The sequence below is a fragment of the Cibotium barometz genome, chromosome 45 (genome assembly GCF_041138505.1).
Source record: "Cibotium barometz isolate CiBa-2024 chromosome 45, ASM4113850v1, whole genome shotgun sequence".
Lineage (NCBI taxonomy): Eukaryota > Viridiplantae > Streptophyta > Polypodiopsida > Cyatheales > Cibotiaceae > Cibotium > Cibotium barometz.
In genome coordinates, this window is record NC_141090.1 from 45,573,362 (window position 1) to 45,588,799 (window position 15,438).

Genomic DNA, 15,438 nt, shown 5'->3' on the forward strand with positions numbered 1-15,438 from the left:
CCTTGCACACATAAAATTAGGCCAAACTTTTCTAGGACATGATAGCCATCTCAGTGCTCTTCAAGCTCATCAAAAAAGAAGTGCAAACCGTCAACGGAGCTGGGAGAAATTGCTGTTTTAGCAGGCTACGTTTTTCTGCAGCAAATCACTAATTCCCACTTCATCAAATCAAATTGCTCTAATTCCTCTTAGCCCCGGGGGTTTTCAAGCATGCTCTACAAGCTGGTGAAGACAGAATTTAGTTTCATCAAGTCTACATTGAGATCAAAGCTCTTCATCAAATCTGCAGGTGACTTTGGTAAAACAGAGATTAAGCTTTCAATATTTGGTCAAATCTTGTGTTTCTTGGCTTAATCCTCTACTAGACTCATTGGCTTAATCCTCTACTAGACTTAATCCTCTACTAGACTCATTGCTATTGATGCCTTTGAAAGCATTTGAGCTCATTTGAAGTGGAAGGCACCAGATCTGAGCTCCCCGCATACTCTGTTTTCTGCACACAAACCAGAGCATTAATTTGCTAATCATCAGTGCTAATCACTGTACTTTGGTGCAATTGAGGGTTCAAATTAACCATTAGGTATCTGATACAGATCCCTATAACTTCAGATTGCAAATCGGAGTTGGTTTGATACTCCAACCATCCCGTACAAATTGGTTACCCTTGATTTAGTGTAATTTCTGGTAAAATTGTGCTGATAAAATTGTGAAAATCATCATTTTGCATTTAACCCTTGGTTAATGCCTGTAAATCTCACTCAAATTCAAGATTATTCACAGCCAGAATTGCATTTGGAATGTGCATGAGAATGAATGCTATACGCATTATGTATTGGGCACATTTTATCAGTGTAAAAATGGGAACAGACACTGCCCTTGTCCAGATTAAGGCAAGAGGTAAGACCTCCCGCATAAATTTGGGTTTGCATTGCATAATGATACAAAATAAACATAAAAAGCCCAAAGGAACTGTCAGCAAAACATTGAAACATGTTGCTCACATGGAGCAAAAAGACCTGACGGACGAGCTCATGGCCCCAGCCATGAAAGAAGAAGAATATCCCTTCCCAAGAAGAGGATCCACACCGAGAAGAAGACCTGAAGGAAGACATGGACACGAGAAGAGAAGCTGCCACAAGAAGAGAAGCTGCCACAAGAAGAGAAGAGAAGCTGCCACAAGAAGAGAAGCTGCCACAAGAAGAGAAGCTGCCCCGAGAAGACTGAAAGAAGAGACGGACGCGTGGAGAGAAGCTGCCACGACAAGAAGACTGAAGAGAAGAGAAGATGTGAGGCTCCAAAGAGTGAGGAGCCATGTGAAAATCTCTGAGAGAGAGAGAGAGAGAGAGACCCCACAACCCAATGTAACCTGCCCCAACAAAGTAAAACCACCTCTGAGCCACCGATGATGTAGGCCACGTGGTAGATGTATGTGTGAGCACTTTAGTCAAGGTCGCGGGCACTTATAGTAGCCTTCGACACATAGAGAGAGTGTCAAGGACTATGGAGTTTAGGGACTTGAGGCACTGGTCGCGGACTGTCAAGTAAGAGAGAAACTTGATACAGGGTCCAGGTGTGCTGAGATAACTTGAGGGGAGGAGTAGACACTGGTCGCGGACTACCAAGTAAGGGGAGGCAAACTTGGTATAGGGTCTAGGTGTACTAGGAGTATTCACTTGAGGGGAGGTGTTGAAATATACAAGTGAATAGGGTGTGTGTGGGAACAAGCTCTTGGATAGAGGCTGTAAAAGAGGAGATGTAATTGTGAAAGAACCTGTGAAAAGGTTAGGAGAATCTACTGGGAGAGAATAATGGGTAGCATGAGGGAATTTAGGAGTGTGGAGTTATTCTGGGAGATAATCAGGGAAAAGAGAAGAGGTGGAGAGAATCAGGCAAGAGGTGGAGATATTCAGGGAGTGAATCATGGAGAAATCAATGGGATTTGATGCTTGATGTAAACTCTATAAATTGAGGCATAGCCCTAATGAGAATTTGCTGGTTTTTGAGTATCCATGCCTACATTAATCTATCTGCTAATTATTCACTAATTACGTCTTAATCATTTCTTAATCACTTTGTTAATCATGTTGATTCTAGTGTATGATCCACCATAGCTCATCATTATGCTCAAATTTCAACAGTGACAAGGTCACAAGGACCTATCAAGACAGTGATAGGCAGGCATGTTGATTAGGAAGAAAAGCAGAAGCCATAATAGTGGGTAGGGTAGCACAGGAGGGTCCAAGAATAAATAACTAAGCTTGTGCACAATGCACAAAGGAGTGGTACGGATGATGTAGGAAATCTTTCTCCTAAATGATCAGGCTGACACTAATTTAGATAGTACAAGCCTTATCAGTAAGAGATAAGACACTATAGTAGGCAAAAAGCCACTATGTAGTGTGAAGATGACTCAAAAAGGGTGCAAGAGTGCCAATTGGAGCCTACAACAACCCAGAGCACAAAATCATCTTACAACAACCCAGAGCACAAAAATCATCTTGCAACAAAAGGAATCAAAAAAGAATATGAAGCAAGTCTGGTCAAAAGAATTGACAGAGGAAGGTCAGGAAAGAAAAAAAGAAGCCAATAAGGAAGAAGAAAAGATGAACAGAAGCCAAATTATGCCAAGTTAGGAAGTAAGGAGCAACAACCGTAAAGAAGAATATGACTTGTGGGAGGATCTCAGCAAAATGAAGCTAAATATAACAACATAACATGACCCAGAAGAGCAAGAGAAGAAGAGGTTAACCAATTTATATTCTTTACTGTTTAGACAGAGAGGAGGCTATTCAATGGTATGAAATGATCTGCCAGAAGAGGATTGAAGCTTTTAATGATAAGCTAGGAGGCAAAGACTTGAAGAAGGGAATGTTGGTCCTTTGATATTATAATAATGCTTTAGATGCTACATTTTAGACTAAATTTAAAGTCAAATGGGAAGGACCATTTATTATACATGAAGCTTTTTCCAATGGATCTTACCAATTTGCAGGACTTGAGGGCAAATGCATGCTGCTAGGGCGAATGGCCTACTAAGAATGAGGCCATATCATATTAGGGTTATGTGAAACCAAAGAGCAAAGTGTGAAACACTTGAAAGTGTTTTATTGCAGGGTTGGGGCAATATGTGAGAGGTGCCCAAAGCTCAAAACAAAAATGGAGTGTGGAAATATATAATAAATAAATGATGGTGTGTAGGGAGTCCAAGGTCGCAGAGATAGCGTGGCACTAGGGAATATAAGAGCAGGTGCAAAAAAACAAAAATAGAAAGCGTATATGGGCGATGGAAGGAGAAGGCACAATTGTTCCAAAAAAGCAGCGAGGTGACGATGGTGGGAAAAAGTATTGAGATGATCTATGGGAGACAAACGGGAAGAGAGTAGAAGAAGGAAGGAGAAGCAAGTGTGAGTGAACTGTAAGATCCCTGTTCCCACCGAGCAACGGATTCGGGTACTGGCAGCGGAAGTAGCGCTTCTCGCGCGGGACAGGGGTCCCACACTCGGGGCCTCGCCCACGGATATCCGGATAAGAGACTAATCCGTCGGTTGTTCCAAAACCGAACCCGAAAAAACTTCCTTAACCGGAAAGCACGGGCGATTCCACCAGGATAACTTTTTACTCTAACGTAGTCAAGATCATTTCTGATCGAGATGATCCAATTACATCTATAAGATACTTAGTCAGTTCAAGGAAGAAACTTGCACTTGGATCATTGGGATCAACGCTTTTTTCCCCATTCAAGAGGCACAGCCATTGATTCCTATCCATAGAACAGTTATTATCCGGGATTTTTTTTTTTATCGTAAAAACAAAAGTTTGAGTCTCGATTTACGGATCCATCAGTCCAGCCTAACCCCATCCGATCCCATGGGTTAGCCAACCGCCCAACCACTGTAGTGATGGGATCCAATTAAAAATTTGGTTAGGTTTTGTCCCGGGTACCAAGGAAAAGAGTTCCAAGGCCCCCTAGCCGGATGTTCATGCAAAATAAAACTAGTCACACCACTCACACACCCAATATGAAATTGCCTTTTTCAACCAGATTCAACCAGTTTAAAACAATCCTTTAATAAAACCCTAGTATCATTGATCACCATCTTCCAATTTATCCAATTGATTCTTAATTTTCCATCATTCCTTCATCAGAGTATCTATGGCATCATTGGCAACTAGAACGCTCAGGAGCCGTTTCGATAGTTCCTAGCCCATAATACTTGGCAATATAATCACTTAACAAGATGGACTCTCGTTGAAGATCAGCAAGATCAACCAACAGATCCATATAAGGAGCCATGGACTCATCCATTGAAGACCAGCAAGGTCAATCAACCAGATCCATGCTCGATTTCAGAAAACAACTCCAACTCTGTTCCAATATCTTCCTCGACGCACGCGTGGGTATCCTAGGCGACCCAGAGCCCGAGCACCGTATGGTCAGCACCCTCTAGGATCCTTCGCAGGTAACCTAGCGCTTCACGCATAGGCCGCTTCCTTGGCCCCTCATCCACCGTACCGGAAGCTCACCATTTTAATCGCACCGAGGCTGGTCAAGACCTCGGCCGACCTTGCTACGCGAGACGTCCTTCATTGACTCCCCGTCAGCAGTTACAACTTTCTCATCACGACCTTAATCACAAGACGGTCAAAATGCTCCCCCCAGCATTCTTGACATAAAACAATCATTTACAAACAGCATTTACAAACAGCATTTACAAACAGTTTACAATACAATTTCTATTTTAACTTTCATTTTTCCACATTATCCCTCCTCAATCTACATTACTTATTCCATATTCCATTTATATGTATACTCATCCCATCACATCATTTCCATCTCATCACTTCAGATTCCCTCACATCACAATCGTATATTCACATCCATACATCCACAACTATATGCGTACATTCACATCTACATGCATACATCTACATCCCTATGCATACATCCACATCCACATTCACATTCACCTCCATACATCTACATCTACATGCATACATCCACTCCACATTCACATCCACATCTATACATCTACATCTACATGCATACATCCACCTCTACATCCACATCTACGTCTATACACCTACATCTACATGCATACATCCACATCTCCATTCACATCTACCTCTATACATCTACATCTACATGTATACATCCACATCTCCATTCCATATCTACATCTATACATCTACATCTACATGTATACATCCACATCTCCATTCCACATCTACATCTATACATCTACATCTACATGTATACCTCCACATCTCTATTCACATCTACATCTATACATCTACATCTACATGTATACATCCACATCTCCATTCTCACCTACACCTATACATCTACATCTACATGCATCCACCCACCTCCACATCCACATCTACATCTATACATCTACATCTACATGCATACATCCACCTCCACATTCACACTTACATCCATACCTCTACATCTACATGCAAACATCCATATCTCCATGCATAATAATATTCTTTTAATTAATCTAGGATGATAGTTCCTAGAATATGGTAGGAAGTCCTCTTTTTATGCTTTGAATGAATTTATTTTATGCGTAATTTCTATAAAAATTTTGCCATAGCTCCGCTACTATGACTGATAAATCTCAATTTTTTTCTAAGGGATAAAGCTTATCATTAAGGAAATAATTAGAATGGTCTCTAATGGGGTCATCAATCCATAATGGATTGAATCATCAATGTGCATAAACTAAAAGCATAGAAAAAAGCCATTAATTTGGCCTCAAGCATAGCTTAATCTTGGATTAAGGAAAAGCTTTATGAAAAGCTTCATTTGGATTGAGAATGGGTCATGAGTATGACTATTTCTTGAGTGAGAGAGAGAAATTACATAAAAACCATTAGAATTTCAACATAAATGGAAATTAACTTCAATAGCATTTATTAAATTATGTAACTCTTCACTACTTTTCACCAATTAACTTAAATAGCATTTAAAAAACTATACCAATTAAACTTCTCAAGCTTGAGAGGGGTTGAGAAGAGAGAATCATTGAGTAATTATAGAAAAGATCAAAATTCAATATACTTACCTTATAATTTGCTTGATTCTTTATTCACGGTAGAGGCCCCCAACCAATCAATTGGTTTAGTATGTTGATGGAGCCACCAATGGAGATTGAAGAAAGAGAGAAGTATCAAAAACTAGTGAATTACTAAAGAATTCACAGTTCTTGGCTTAGGTAGAGTAGAGTAACAAGGCATAAGACACTATATATTTTAGCTTAGGTGGAGTAGAGTAACAAAGCATAAGACTCTATCTAATTTGGCTTAGGTGGAGTGGAGTAACAAAGCATAAGACACTATCTACTTTGGCTTAGGTGGAGTAGAGTAACAAAGCATAAGACACTATCTAATTTGGCTTAGGTGGAGTAGAGTAACAAAGCATAAGACCTATATCTTTTTCAACAAGGGGAGGCTTCTATTTATAGGAAAATTTGAGCTCCTAACCAAACAAACTGATTCTAGAATTTTCCAAGTCAGTTTGGTCACTTTTTGACCATTTTTAGGTCAGTTAAGCTAACTTTTTGGAACTAGACTTGAATTAGGAGAGAGGAGAGATAAAATATCTCAATTTTTATGAGTTTAAAACTCATTCAAGCATGTGAAATATGCACCTCCTTTAAAGAATTCCCCTTCCTTGCATATGTGTCATAATGGAATCATTTTAATATTGTTCATAGTTTTTTACTAATAAACCTTGTACATTTTCAACTCTTCATCTTATGTGAGCATTTAAGGGACTCCCCTTCCTTACATATGTGTCATAATAAAATCATTTAAGGGAAATATGCACCTCCTTTAAAGAACTCCCCTTCCTTACATATGTGTCATAATGGAATCATTTTTAATATTGCTCATAGTTTTTTACTAATAAACCTTGTACATTTTCAACTCTTCATCTTATGTGAAATATGCACCTCCTTTAAAGAACTCCCCCTTCCTTACATAGGTGTCATAATGGAATCATTTTAATATTGCTCATAGTTTTTTACTAATAAACCTTGTACATTTTCAACTCTTCATCTTATGTGAGCATTTAAGAGACTCCCCTTCCTTACATATGTGTCATAATAAAATCATTATTCCCAAAATATCTCATATTTTTAATATTGCTCATATTTTTTATTAATAAACCTTGTACATTTTCAACTCTTCATCTCATGTGAGCATTTACTCATTTTTGGGTATTTTCTTTTTACAATTTGGATTTATCTCCTCCCTACACATGGATTGATGCTATTGGCCCATAGGAACCTTAATTGGACCATAGTCTAAAGATTTATGAAAATCTAGACCCTTAGGCTAAGGTTCTTTATACCTATTTCCAATTAATTCCAATTGCACATTGGAAAATTCTTTTTAAATTTCTGTTTCAGGGGAACTCATCAGAATTATAAGAGATATTTTTCTATCCAAAAATATTCAAAATCTGAATATTCTCTCTCTAGAATATTTTCTCTCTCTAGTTTAAAACAGTCACAAACAAGATCTCTTATATTTCAGAAAAGGAATTGATTACAGGAGAATATACTAGACATCAAAAGGGGTTGGGGGAGGAATCTTACATTCTACCCCACTTAAAAAACGCGAGATGTCCTCATCTCGCAACTTGGAATAATTTCGCAAGATGCACGAATATGAGACTTAGAGGAAAATTTTAATCACGATTAACTACCAAGAAAAGTCTTAAAGAGAGCAAGATTCAAAATAAGAACAAGATTTAAACTTTATTCATTCTCGGAACTTATACAGTAAAGATAGAGAAACTCTTTACACTTCCATAAGCCCGTCCATCATATGGTCACAAAAGCAGTCCTCACAAGCTGCACAAGTATAGGGTAACTCATCTATGGGAATGATTCTGCTGGTTATTGCCGCACCTATCTCAGTGGTATGAGGTGATCTAACAAAAGGACCTCTGAGAGGCAAGCCAAAAACGGGATAAAGGCATATCTTCTCATGAGGAAGAAAACACGCCAGTAAGAAGACCCGCTCAGAAAACCCAAGATGCCTTGATCTCATGACGCAGTAGTATCGAGGACCCAAACCCAAAGCTTCAATAACCATGGCCAAGCGGACATTGTTACGAAAGTGCTGCTGACCCCAAGGTGTTACCCTAGTTATGTTTTGATAGGTCCGCCATTTGGTCTGCGCTACAGAAGTTCCTAGGTGAGGAAAAAGTGAGCGCTCATACTGTTCTATAAAGTTTTTCTTCACAGACTCTCTTGCGTCTTGAAGGTGAGAAATCATCAGGGATAAAACTAATTCCTGTTGCCAAGCCATGAAGGAGATTAAGAAAGAAAGGAGATTGATGGGAGTAAGATTACTGTGAGCGACAAGTAAAAGTTACGACTTATATAAAGGAAGGAGCTAGCGTAACCTAGAAGCCAACAGTAACTTGCCACTGAAGTTTTACCGTCTTTCCATGATTTGTGTTTGACACATTTTTCTATAGAAGGCATTAAGAATTTTGAGATGAGGAGATAAAAGAAACTTGTAGGCTAAGTCACCTACTTTCATTGAATTCAGATATAAGGATCACAATATCTGGGGGATAACTTCTTATACTCTCAAGAGATAAAGAACTTCTTTTGGGCCGTACTCGAATGAAAACCAAAACCTTGGTATCCAAAACACCGATTCTCACTTCTAAACTCATTGTTCTAAATCCTTAAAACAGGCGTGACTCCTGAGAAGTATTCTAGGAAAAGGGTCTTCCTTTTTTAAACAGAAATTTTCTTTTATTTTAGAGAGGGAATAATTATAAGATCAGAAAGGAAGATTCTTACTCCAGTATACCTCGAAGGTTGGGGAGAAATCTTACATTAATGTAAGATTCCTCCCCCAACCCCTTTTGATGTCTAGTATATTCCCCTGTAATCAATTCCTTTTCTGAAATATAAGAGATCTTGTTTGTGACTGTTTTAAACTAGAGAGAGAAAATATTCTAGAGAGAGAATATTCAGATTTTGAATATTTTTGGATAGAAAAATATCTCTTATAATTCTGATGAGTTCCCCTGAAACAGAAATTTAAAAAGAATTTTCCAATGTGCAATTGGAATTAATTGGAAATAGGTATAAAGAACCTTAGCCTAAGGGTCTAGATTTTCATAAATCTTTAGACTATGGTCCAATTAAGGTTCCTATGGGCCAATAGCATCAATCCATGTGTAGGGAGGAGATAAATCCAAATTGTAAAAAGAAAATACCCAAAAATGAGTAAATGCTCACATGAGATGAAGAGTTGAAAATGTACAAGGTTTATTAATAAAAAATATGAGCAATATTAAAAATATGAGATATTTTGGGAATAATGATTTTATTATGACACATATGTAAGGAAGGGGAGTCCCTTAAATGCTCACATAAGATGAAGAGTTGAAAATGTACAAGGTTTATTAGTAAAAAACTATGAGCAATATTAAAATGATTCCATTATGACACCTATGTAAGGAAGGGGGAGTTCTTTAAAGGAGGTGCATATTTCACATAAGATGAAGAGTTGAAAATGTACAAGGTTTATTAGTAAAAAACTATGAGCAATATTAAAAATGATTCCATTATGACACATATGTAAGGAAGGGGAGTTCTTTAAAGGAGGTGCATATTTCCCTTAAATGATTTTATTATGACACATATGTAAGGAAGGGGAGTCCCTTAAATGCTCACATAAGATGAAGAGTTGAAAATGTACAAGGTTTATTAGTAAAAAACTATGAATAATATTAAAATGATTCCATTATGACACATATGTAAGGAAGGGGAATTCTTTAAAGGAGGTGCATATTTCACATGCTTGAATGAGTTTTAAACTCATAAAAATTGAGATATTTTATCTCTCCTCTCTCCTAATTCAAGTCTAGTTCCAAAAAGTTAGCTTAACTGACCTAAAAATGGTCAAAAAGTGACCAAACTGACTTGGAAAATTCTAGAATCAGTTTGTTTGGTTAGGAGCTCAAATTTTCCTATAAATAGAAGCCTCCCCTTGTTGAAAAAGATATAGGTCTTATGCTTTGTTACTCTACTCCACCTAAGCCAAATTAGATAGTGTCTTATGCTTTGTTACTCTACTCCACCTAAGCCAAAGTAGATAGTGTCTTATGCTTTGTTACTCCACTCCACCTAAGCCAAATTAGATAGAGTCTTATGCTTTGTTACTCTACTCCACCTAAGCTAAAATATATAGTGTCTTATGCCTTGTTACTCTACTCTACCTAAGCCAAGAACTGTGAATTCTTTAGTAATTCACTAGTTTTTGATACTTCTCTCTTTCTTCAATCTCCATTGGTGGCTCCATCAACATACTAAACCAATTGATTGGTTGGGGGCCTCTACCGTGAATAAAGAATCAAGCAAATTATAAGGTAAGTATATTGAATTTTGATCTTTTCTATAATTACTCAATGATTCTCTCTTCTCAACCCCTCTCAAGCTTGAGAAGTTTAATTGGTATAGTTTTTTAAATGCTATTTAAGTTAATTGGTGAAAAGTAGTGAAGAGTTACATAATTTAATAAATGCTATTGAAGTTAATTTCCATTTATGTTGAAATTCTAATGGTTTTTATGTAATTTCTCTCTCTCACTCAAGAAATAGTCATACTCATGACCCATTCTCAATCCAAATGAAGCTTTTCATAAAGCTTTTCCTTAATCCAAGATTAAGCTATGCTTGAGGCCAAATTAATGGCTTTTTTCTATGCTTTTAGTTTATGCACATTGATGATTCAATCCATTATGGATTGATGACCCCATTAGAGACCATTCTAATTATTTCCTTAATGATAAGCTTTATCCCTTAGAAAAAAATTGAGATTTATCAGTCATAGTAGCGGAGCTATGGCAAAATTTTTATAGAAATTACGCATAAAATAAATTCATTCAAAGCATAAAAAGAGGACTTCCTACCATATTCTAGGAACTATCATCCTAGATTAATTAAAAGAATATTATTATGCATGGAGATATGGATGTTTGCATGTAGATGTAGAGGTATGGATGTAAGTGTGAATGTGGAGGTGGATGTATGCATGTAGATGTAGATGTATAGATGTAGATGTGGATGTGGAGGTGGGTGGATGCATGTAGATGTAGATGTATAGGTGTAGGTGAGAATGGAGATGTGGATGTATACATGTAGATGTAGATGTTTAGATGTAGATGTGAATAGAGATGTGGAGGTATACATGTAGATGTAGATGTATAGATGTAGATGTGGAATGGAGATGTGGATGTATACATGTAGATGTAGATGTATAGATGTAGATATGGAATGGAGATGTGGATGTATACATGTAGATGTAGATGTATAGAGGTAGATGTGAATGGAGATGTGGATGTATGCATGTAGATGTAGGTGTATAGACGTAGATGTGGATGTAGAGGTGGATGTATGCATGTAGATGTAGATGTATAGATGTGGATGTGAATGTGGAGTGGATGTATGCATGTAGATGTAGATGTATGGAGGTGAATGTGAATGTGGATGTGGATGTATGCATAGGGATGTAGATGTATGCATGTAGATGTGAATGTACGCATATAGTTGTGGATGTATGGATGTGAATATACGATTGTGATGTGAGGGAATCTGAAGTGATGAGATGGAAATGATGTGATGGGATGAGTATACATATAAATGGAATATGGAATAAGTAATGTAGATTGAGGAGGGATAATGTGGAAAAATGAAAGTTAAAATAGAAATTGTATTGTAAACTGTTTGTAAATGCTGTTTGTAAATGCTGTTTGTAAATGATTGTTTTATGTCAAGAATGCTGGGGGGAGCATTTTGACCGTCTTGTGATTAAGGTCGTGATGAGAAAGTTGTAACTGCTGACGGGGAGTCAATGAAGGACGTCTCGCGTAGCAAGGTCGGCCGAGGTCTTGACCAGCCTCGGTGCGATTAAAATGGTGAGCTTCCGGTACGGTGGATGAGGGGCCAAGGAAGCGGCCTATGCGTGAAGCGCTAGGTTACCTGCGAAGGATCCTAGAGGGTGCTGACCATACGGTGCTCGGGCTCTGGGTCGCCTAGGATACCCACGCGTGCGTCGAGGAAGATATTGGAACAGAGTTGGAGTTGTTTTCTGAAATCGAGCATGGATCTGGTTGATTGACCTTGCTGGTCTTCAATGGATGAGTCCATGGCTCCTTATATGGATCTGTTGGTTGATCTTGCTGATCTTCAACGAGAGTCCATCTTGTTAAGTGATTATATTGCCAAGTATTATGGGCTAGGAACTATCGAAACGGCTCCTGAGCGTTCTAGTTGCCAATGATGCCATAGATACTCTGATGAAGGAATGATGGAAAATTAAGAATCAATTGGATAAATTGGAAGATGGTGATCAATGATACTAGGGTTTTATTAAAGGATTGTTTTAAACTGGTTGAATCTGGTTGAAAAAGGCAATTTCATATTGGGTGTGTGAGTGGTGTGACTAGTTTTATTTTGCATGAACATCCGGCTAGGGGGCCTTGGAACTCTTTTCCTTGGTACCCGGGACAGAACCTAACCAAATTTTTAATTGGATCCCATCACTACAGTGGTTGGGCGGTTGGCTAACCCATGGGATCGGATGGGGTTAGGCTGGACTGATGGATCCGTAAATCGAGACTCAAACTTTTATTTTTACGATAAAAAAAAAATCCCGGACAATAACTGTTCTATGGATAGGAATCAACGGCTGTGCCTCTTGAATGGGAAAAAAAGCGTTGATCCCAATGATCCAAGTGCAAGTTTCTTCCTTGAACTGACTAAGTATCTTATAGATGTAATTGGATCATCTCGATCAGAAATGATCTTGACTACGTTAGAGTAAAAAGTTATCCTGGTGGAATTGCCCGTGCTTTCCGGTTAAGGAAGTTTTTTCGGGTTCGGTTTTGGAACAACCGACGGATTAGTCTCTTATCCGGATATCCGTGGGCGAGGCCCCGAGTGTGGGACCCCTGTCCCGCGCGAGAAGCGCTACTTCCGCTGCCAGTACCCGAATCCGTTGCTCGGTGGAAACAGGGATCTTACAGTTGGTATCAGTGAACCAAGAAGGGGAAGAATAAGTAGCCTTGGGAAGGATGTCTTTGCAATACCCAAAGTTCAAGTGTAAAAGTGAGGAGGATCCAAATTCTCATATGTTTGCCTTTTGAGACTACCTTCTTTACCTACTAGAGCCCCATTGCAATAAGAATAACCACACCACTAATACATGCTTTTACAACACTCAAAAGAGGAACCCGCCGAGGGTGGTAGAAAGACAACAGAGTCAGCAAGACAATCAAATCACCACTGGGCCTCAAAATAATAGACCTTATGAAAGAGGAGGAGATTCAGACAAAGAGGATTTGGGTTGATAGGCTATTACTCCAACGTCCCTAGGCATAGGCAAACTATCTATTTGGTTTGACAACGTCATTGCAAGAAGTAAGACCACAAAGGGAAGGAAACCCAACAAGAGCTGATGAAGCAGTGAACATGGTGAAAGTGGATGAATGGATAGGGAAGCATAAAGAAAAGTCACCAATAGTAATGGTAGTGACAAGGTCACAAGGACCTATCAAGACAGTGATAGGCAAGCATGTTGATTTGGAAGAAAATCAGAAGCCATAATAGTGGGTAGGGTAGCACAGGAGGGTCCAAGAATAAATAACTAAGCTTGTGCACAGTGCACAAAGGAGTGGTACGGATGATGTAGGAAATCTTGCTCCTAAATGATCAGGCTGATACTAATTTAGATAGTACAAGCCTTGTTAGTAAGAGATAAGACACTATAGTAGGCAAAAAGCCACTATGTAGTGTGAAGATGACTCAAAAAAGGGTGCAAGAGTGCCAATTGGAGCCTACAACAACCCAGAGCACAAAATCATCTTACAATACAACAACCCAGAGCACAAAAATCATCTTGCAACAAAAGGAATCAAAAAAGAATCTGAAGCAAGTCTGGTCAAAATAATTGACAGAGGAAGGTCAGGAAAGAGAAAAAGAAGCCAGTAAGGAAGAAGAAAAGATGAACAGAAGCCAAATTATGCCAAGTTAGGAAGAAAGGAGCAACAACCGTAAAGAAGAATATGACTTGTGGGAGGATCTCAGCAAAGTGAAGCTAAATATAACAACATAACATGACCCAAGAAGAGCAAGAGAAGAAGAGGTTGACCAATTTATATTCTTTACTGTTTAGACAGAGAGGAGGCTATTCAATGGTATGAAATGATCTACCAGAAGAGGATTGAAGCTTTTAATGATAAGCTAGGAAGCAAAGACTTGAAGAAGGGAATGTTGGTCCTTTGATATTATAATAATGCTTTAGATGCTACATTTTAGACTAAATTTAAAGTCAAATGGGAAGGACCATTTATTATACATGAAGTTTTTTCCAATGGATCTTACCAATTTACAGGACTTGGAAGGGCAAATGCATGCTGCTAGGGTGAATGGCCTACTAAGAATGAGGCCATATCATATTAGGGTTATGTGAAACCAAAGAGCAAAGTGTAAAACACTTGAAAGTGTTTTATTACAGGGTTGGGGCAATATGTGAGAGGTGCCCAAAGCTCAAAACAAAAATGGAGTGTGGAAATATATAATAAATAAATGATGGTGTGTAGGGAGTCCAAGGTCGCAAAGATAGCGTGGCACTGGGGAAGATAAGAGCAGTTGTAAAAAAACAAAAATAGAAAGCGTATATGGGTGATGGAAGGAGGAGGCACAATTGTTCCAAAAAAGCAGCGAGGTGACAATGGTGGGAAAAAATATTGAGATGATCTATGGGAGACAGACGGGAAGAGAGTAGAAGAAGGAAGGAGAAGCAAGTGTGAGTGAACCAAGAAGGGGAAGAATAAGTAGCCTTGGGAAGGATGTCTTTGCAATACCCAAAGTTCAAGTGTAAGAGTGAGGAGGATCCAAATTCTCATATGTTTGCCTTTTGAGACTACCTTCTTGACCTACTAGAGCCCCATTGCAATAAGAATAACCACACCACTAATACATGCTTTTACAACACTCAAAAGAGGAACCCGAGGGTGGTAGAAAGACAAAAGAGTCAGCAAGACAATCAAATCACCACTGGGCCTCAAAATACTAGACCTTATGAAAGAGGAGGAGATTCAGACAAAGAGGATTTGGGTTGATAGGCTATTACTCCAACGTCCCTAGGCATAGGCAAACTATCTATTTGGTTTGACAACGTCATTGCAAGAAGTAAGACCACAAAGGGAAGGAAACCCAACAAGAGCTGATGAAGCAGTGAACATGGTGAAAGTGGATGAATGGATAGGGAAGCATAAAGAAAAGTCACCAATAGTAATGGTAGTGACAAGGTCACAAGGACCTATCAAGACAGTGATAGGCAGGCATGTTGATTAGGAAGAAAAGCAGAAGCCATAATAGTGGGTAGGGTAGCACAG